Raw genomic sequence first — 7,123 nt, 5'->3', positions numbered from 1 at the left:
GATGGGCGTCTGTCTCTGGGTTTCGGTTTACAGTCAACCCATTTATTTGGACTTTGCATTTCCTCTGCAGCGCAGGCCAAGTACTCAGGTGAGGTGAAGGTAGCGGAGGAGCACAACCGGAGAAGCTCGACCGGAGCCTGAAGTGGTGCTTTTCTGCCCTGCACACCTCCCTAAGGGCCAAGGACAAGCAGCTACGGTCCCGGATCGCCGCAGGGACCAGTGGGAGTGTGAGGCCGTTGTGGAGCAAGCCTGGGCTGAGGTGAGCCCTCTGGAAAGCCTCCTGCTGGTCTCCGAGGAGGCGAATGGGGTCCTCGAGGGAGCAGAGAGCCTCGGCAAGCTGCTCTTTTGAGCCACAGAGGAGCTGTATTGTCTGGGTAAAGGTGTCCAGATGGAAACACTCAGGGATATAGTCCTGGACGTCAACAGCAGGTTCTGACGAGGCTCCTGGAGAAACTGCTCCGCCCACTTGGGGAGGGTGGACGGGAGGAGCAGAGGACCTCCTCAGCAGGTGGAGCGCCCGGCACAGGTGGATGCAGGTGAAACCAAGCCTGAGGTGGATGCTCTCATGGCCAGCAAAACCAGCAAGGCAGGCAGTGAGCTACAGGGACCCAGAGCCCCCAACATTTACCACCATGAAACGAACAGATGCAAGGTGAAGGTAGCTGTATCCCGTGAGCATAGGTCCAGCTGTGGCCAATTTTAAGATTATCTGAGAAAATATTAAAATTGTGACCAATAAATAAAATTTTTCAATTCAATGATGTATGTCTCTGGACTGTGCTCCCATTCCAGCCTGACGCAAGTTAACACAAGAACACCTTCTGAAAACGCGGTGCCGTCGCAGAGAGATCCATTTTTCTCAATCTGGGTTTTCTAGATGGTTCCAGCGGGAGGAGTGGTAGAGTCTTTTGACATCCCGTTCCAGGAAACCCGCGGCTCCGAGGCCGGCAGGGGGAAGCGTGTGTTGCTGGAAGAGCTGGAGACCTGCGGCTTCCAGACAGGCTGCCTCACATGAGGCACCAACACCACCTTCCATGATCCGTATTCGGTACATGAGCAGCAACGTCGTTAGCCATCGCGAGCGGGAGCTTTGCTCGGAGAGCCTCTTTCCAGCTCTGGATGGCGCAGTCTCGAGGCCATTTCCAAAGTGTTCGTGCACAGCAGAGGATAAATTTGCTCTGTGTTTTGCAGCTGCACACAGGAGGCCCGGAGCACGAGGTTGCGGATCAAGGCACTGATGCGCTCGGTGATTAAGGGCGACGCCTGAGCCTGAATTTTACAAAGACATCATCTATTCTCCCCAAATCCTATTGCAGGTGGCGCTTTATACCAGGATAAATTAATTTACCAGCTGCAGTGAACATTAAAAAAGACACAAAGCAATGGCAAAACGTATGTTAATTTTGGGCATGTAGAGAAATAAGGATGAATGCAGCCATCCCTGCCTGAGTCAGCTAAACTGAACTAAACTTTTTTTTCAGCAGCTCTATTTGTTTCGTGACGTGCAAGCTCAGGATTAATCATGGTGAATGGTTTGCACACAATCACAGCAGTTAATTAGTTTTTCTGCTTTTTCTCCTTGGCGACATAGTGAGTTATCGCATATAATGAAATAATGGCCTCATTTCTAGTGTTGTAACAGAAGGTTCAGATAATCCCATCATTATAATAATATTCCCATAATATTCAGAATAACGTGAAATATATTGGCCAGGGAGTATAATGCCCATGATTGAGTTTATCGAGAATATCTCAATGTTGTGAGAGACATGAAGGTTAACTGGCTTACCTACCAAAAAGCTCATGGTACAATAAAGAGAGACCAGCAAACAGTTACGCATAAAAACCATGAGGTGTGTTTATTTAAACGCTACTTTATTTTTACTGTATTTATTTTGTGAGGAAGCAGCAAACATAACAAAAAGAAACAAACAGGAACATGGACTGTTTTTGGGTCTGTTTGTGATGTTTCCCGGCACTGCAGATTCTATCTTACTGGTTCTGACCCTCACCTGTATTTTTATTGTCATTTTGGATTATTCTTTAAAGACTAAACCATCACCTCATTTTATCTGCAATCATCTGAATTTCTCTGCTCCAAGATGCAAGTAAACATGGTCTCCCATCTCCAGATTAGAGACTGAATTAGAGGCTCCATGATAATGTCTGAAGGTTTTACGATATGCAGCTGCCAGCAGCTTCATTCTTAGAGTTTTAACATGGACTTTATTGACTCATTCATTCCAATGAAGCTTAAATTATAAGATTGTTAATAGGTGCAGTAAATATGCCTGCAAAGGTATACAAGATAATAAGCCTGTAAGGTTGTAAGCATCTCCAACATAACAAAAGACATCTTTGTCTAATGTGACGTCTGTGTTACAGGATCCAGAGGCAGAAAATGCCATTTATACCTGTCTGATGTTAAAATAACTAATCAGATGTGTAATTACCTATACTCTGGTGTTACCATGACATTACAGATGTGCGATGATCTATCTGATATTAACATGACATTACAGATGTGTGATTATCTATCAGCCAGAATATAAAAAAATACATAGATCAACATAAACCAACTAGTCTAAGGCTAAGCTAAGATAAGCACCACCTAATGAAGGCTAAGCACCACCTAATGGACCTCCCTGAAAAGTTCAGAACAATGCAACACAACAGCACAATGCACATGCCACATCATATACTTTAGAGCAATTTCATAGATACGAACCCCAATAAAACCTAAACCTCAACCTAACCTTGATCTCCAGAAGAAACTCCAACCCTGAACAGAACCCCACTGTCTCCAAACTCAACTTAACCTTGATCTCCAGAAGAATCTCTATGGCACGATTTCATGATTTCATGATTTTATTTAGCGTGTGCTCAGTAGTGGACTCTTTGGAAGCAGAACGTTTGCAGCTTTGTACTGTTAACGAGCAAAAATAAAAATGAAAATGACCTGAAATTGTACTCAACTTATTTCTTAAATGAAAAACAAATTATGGTTTTACAAATACTGCTTTCAGGAAGCTTCTCAGCATAGGTGGCCTTGGGTACACATCCCCCACGGCACCCACTGAAGTGCCTTTACATAATTGTGCATAGAAACAGACAGACTGCAACCTGTGATTGTATAGCTAGATCACACACCTACACATCACTGACATCACTGCAAACATCTACCTTATACCTACACTATCTACTACTGTATATCCAGCATAACTTGTCAGCCACTCACTACCCCATTCATCACTGGTCACCAGTTCTCACCGGACATTATCTGGGTGATGGACCGTTCCCCCAAAACAAAGACACTGAAATAACAGTGGGAAGGCCAGTACAGGTATGTCAAGCACAGCAGTGTTGCGTCCGTATCATGTCAGTGACTTTGTCTGTGCTGAGAGAAGAGCAGCCAACTGTAACCATGGTTACCCTTCAGTGTGGCTGAAGAGGAAGCTGTGCTGTGCTTTTCAGCTGAGTCACCCCTACTAGGAAACTCTGGCCTTATGAGTTTAATAAAACAGACAAAAACAGACAAACCAGAACCAGAAGAGTCTATGCACCAGCACAAGAAAAAAATGAATACATAACATATTTCTTATTGTATAGGAAATGTTTGAGTTCAAAGCTGAAAGACATTAATTTCTCTTTTATAGTTCTACAAGAAATCAATCAAGAGTTAAAAAGTCTGACTTTTGGGAGTTTGTATATGCATAACTGAGCCCAGAGTACTCAATTTTGGGAGTTTGTATATGCATAACTGAGCCCAGATTACTCAATTTTGGGAGTTTGTATATGTATAACTGAGCCCAGATTACTCTTCATATCTTCAGAGATTTTAATGAGATGGGTTACAAGGTACTCTGAACCTCAGATTGCATTAGCAACCTATTCAGTATTGTTTAGGAGAGGGGCAACTATATGACTATACAGTAATTTAGTAAACATGGTGGTATGTCCCGCCGTGTGCAGAGGGAGTGCTGAATGTTTATTGTGATTTGTCTTATTTGTGGCCACGCCCCTTGTTATTTCACACCTGCACCTTATTCTGTGGTTCAATTATGTTTGCATTTAAACCTCTGTATGTGGGTAGCTCTTTGTCGGGCATTATTCGTGTTAATGTCAGGCGGTGCCTGTAGTTGTATGTGAGTGCAATTTTGTTTATCGCTTGTATCATGCGTCCTCGGGCCGTCACAACAAATGAATTATACTAATATGTCAGTTGTCGGAGGTCAGTGGAGTAAGTTTAAGTGATGCTTTGGGAATAAGCTTGTATCTTATTTCATCATACTGATGTTAAACACACTAATGTTCCTTAGTGAACATAAAAATGAGCTTGTTTGACTATCACAAGTGTGACATTTTTTTTAATTTTTTTTTTAATTCTTTTGCCGTTTCGGGATTGACAAGGTTACTACTTCGCTGTGTCCGCTTCGACTGCAATGTGCAGTTAAACAGGCTGCCTGTAGGTAGTGAGTAAATGTAACATTACAGGTACGTCGAACTGTTACTTCTTCCTTTTTATAAATGTCCATTATAACAAGACAGCTCGGACTTCATCCACAGCATGTCATGTCATGTATGACATTCATCTACTCCAGGCCAGCTGAGTCTACAGCATGCTCACAAGCCTCAGTCTGAGCGTTATGTCAGCCTCTCCTTTTCCCCTGCCCATCCCTGTGAAGCTGACCTGGGCAGGCCAAGCTCCTCCAAGCCCGTTTAGCTGCTTTACGACATTACAGGGGCGGCAGATTGAAAAGATCTACTAGCCTTCATTCCTTCACCGGCTGTTGTGTGATCGGCTCCTTTAAAAGGGATTTAGGCACAGCCTGAGCTCAACCTAAGGTTAAATGCTTTAGAAAAATGTTGATTGTAATGACAATTTTGTACCAGAAGAGGGCAGTCCTTTACCACACATGTGAAGAAACAGCCTGCTGAGCGGAATGTGTTGACCCTTGAACTTCTGCAGGTTTTTTTTTTTTAATGCACATCTTGCTACATGTAATGTATTAACTTTTATTACCATGCTGCCACCATCACCTGCATCCTCTCCAGAGCCATAGAGTAGGGATACGTCACCACCCTTTTTAGTGTGACTGCATGTGCACAATATGTCAGTATTTAGTTAGTTATTTCAGTGAAAGTATAACTAAGCTAATTGTTTTAGCACACACAGGTTTTGTCCTGTATGACTCTCCGGTGTGATGTGCGTTTGGTCAGCAGAGGGAGCTCCTCTAGTGTTACATGGTGTGCAGCAGCAGATAGTGTGGTCGTGGGAGTGAGTGCTAGAATCTAGCTTCAGACGTCCCAGTGTTCCTGCAGGGGCGCAGAGCACAGGCTGCTGGGAAGTCCTCCCTCACCACTGCCTCAGCTCTGAGCCACCAAGCTAGAAAGGCTGAGAGGCATAATTCCAGCCCTAGCATGCATGCGCGCACACACATTTACTCATACACTTTTTCTTTTTTCATTGACTTATTCACCCATTTTGGTTACTCATGTACTAATTTATTCACTCATACTCACTATTACACACACACACACACACACAAAGACAAGAACTTGCAGGAGATTAATGGTAGTAACTATCCCTCAGTAGACTCATGAGACCTCATTCAACTACACCTGCTCATGTGGAGAAGTCCAAACAGGTTCTTAACCAGAGAGAGACAGAGGGGTAATGAAGCATACAAGAGAACATGAATCCGTTTATACAAAACTTTAAATTTACTTTATTTAAATTTGATACAATAACATATATAAGGAAGTAGGTGACAAAGATAAAAAAGTCAAAAGGTCACCATAAACTAGTTCAGATGCTGACTATACTGGGGTTAAAAGCTTGTTTTAAATCTCTGCCGAAGGCTGCCTTATTTGATATATATAATTTTCCCACAGATTGCAGTGACGTTTTTGGTCCGATGAGACATGGTGAGGTAGAACAACAAAAGCCTGAGACATTAGTGACACTGTTTGAAGCACATGGCCACAACACTGACATCACACCCTGTGACATCACACCATGACATACACTGGCTTTCATCACTCTTACTGTATGATAAACACTGTACAGTTGTTACTAAAGTTACAGTTTAGGCATGGGCACACACACTCAGCCCTTTAGTTTCCTGTATGCTAAAAAATACCTTTTTTAAATGGTACCATTTTAACTACTAAATTATTTTATAAGATATTCTTTTAAAATGTTCTCTTGTTCTCCTTTAGGCATGTTGGATAAAAGCTGCCAACCAGCCTGAGAACAGTGTCGGTTGGTGTATGTCTGTCTGTTGCATTATTTAGCTTTGAACACTAGGTGGCATTGCAGGGTTTTCCAATACACTCCCCTACGTTCTAAAAGTCAGTGATTGCGCCTGAGGTTGGTCTGGAATCACACAGAAGAGAGGCAGCCCAGCAATCACTTAGCAATGAAACACTTATTGAGCAGATTATTGTAGTAGATTTGTATACATTGTGGTGAACTGTTATCAGCAACAATACAGGACAGCCCATGAAATGCCGATGCAGGTTTCGTAATGTTGCAGTCATCCTGCCAGACTGTGGTGTTCCTAGAAATGCAAGATAAATGCATTAATAAAAGTCTGCTGTTGCACTTGTACTGGTCACTGAGTGCAGGGTGTGTTCCTGAGTTCCTGCTGGGTGCTTAAGTCAGGGTGGCACAGTGTGTGTGCCTTTTCCCATATGCATGCACAAATGTTCAGTAAAGACAAGAGCTGGGATTACACTCAGCCTCGAAGCTGGTGGGAAACATGCTCCAACCACCAGACCAAAGAAGCAGCTCTCGGGCACAGCACCCAGGACATTTTATCCATCCAAGTAACAGTCTGCATCACACTTCCTTCCGGGGAGCACATCTGTGCACCTGACACATTCCCCCCCCTTAATTCAGGGTCACAGCCATGCTCTTCATCAGGGATTTACATCCTCTTCTTGGAGCAGGAGGTGTGATGGTCCTGAGGCTCACAAAATGATTGGATACATGAGTGTTTCATGCGTGTATATAGACATTATCTATACATGCACATTAATTATATGTATACATAAGGATGTATACGCAAGTATTTCATATGAGCATTTCAGACAAGTACTTGTTTTGATATATATCTGG

This window comes from Electrophorus electricus, chromosome 20, assembly GCF_041902795.1.
Source record: "Electrophorus electricus isolate QZ-2024a chromosome 20, ASM4190279v1, whole genome shotgun sequence".
NCBI classification, from domain to species: domain Eukaryota; kingdom Metazoa; phylum Chordata; class Actinopteri; order Gymnotiformes; family Gymnotidae; genus Electrophorus; species Electrophorus electricus.
Note: the sequence above shows the minus strand (reverse complement) of the source record.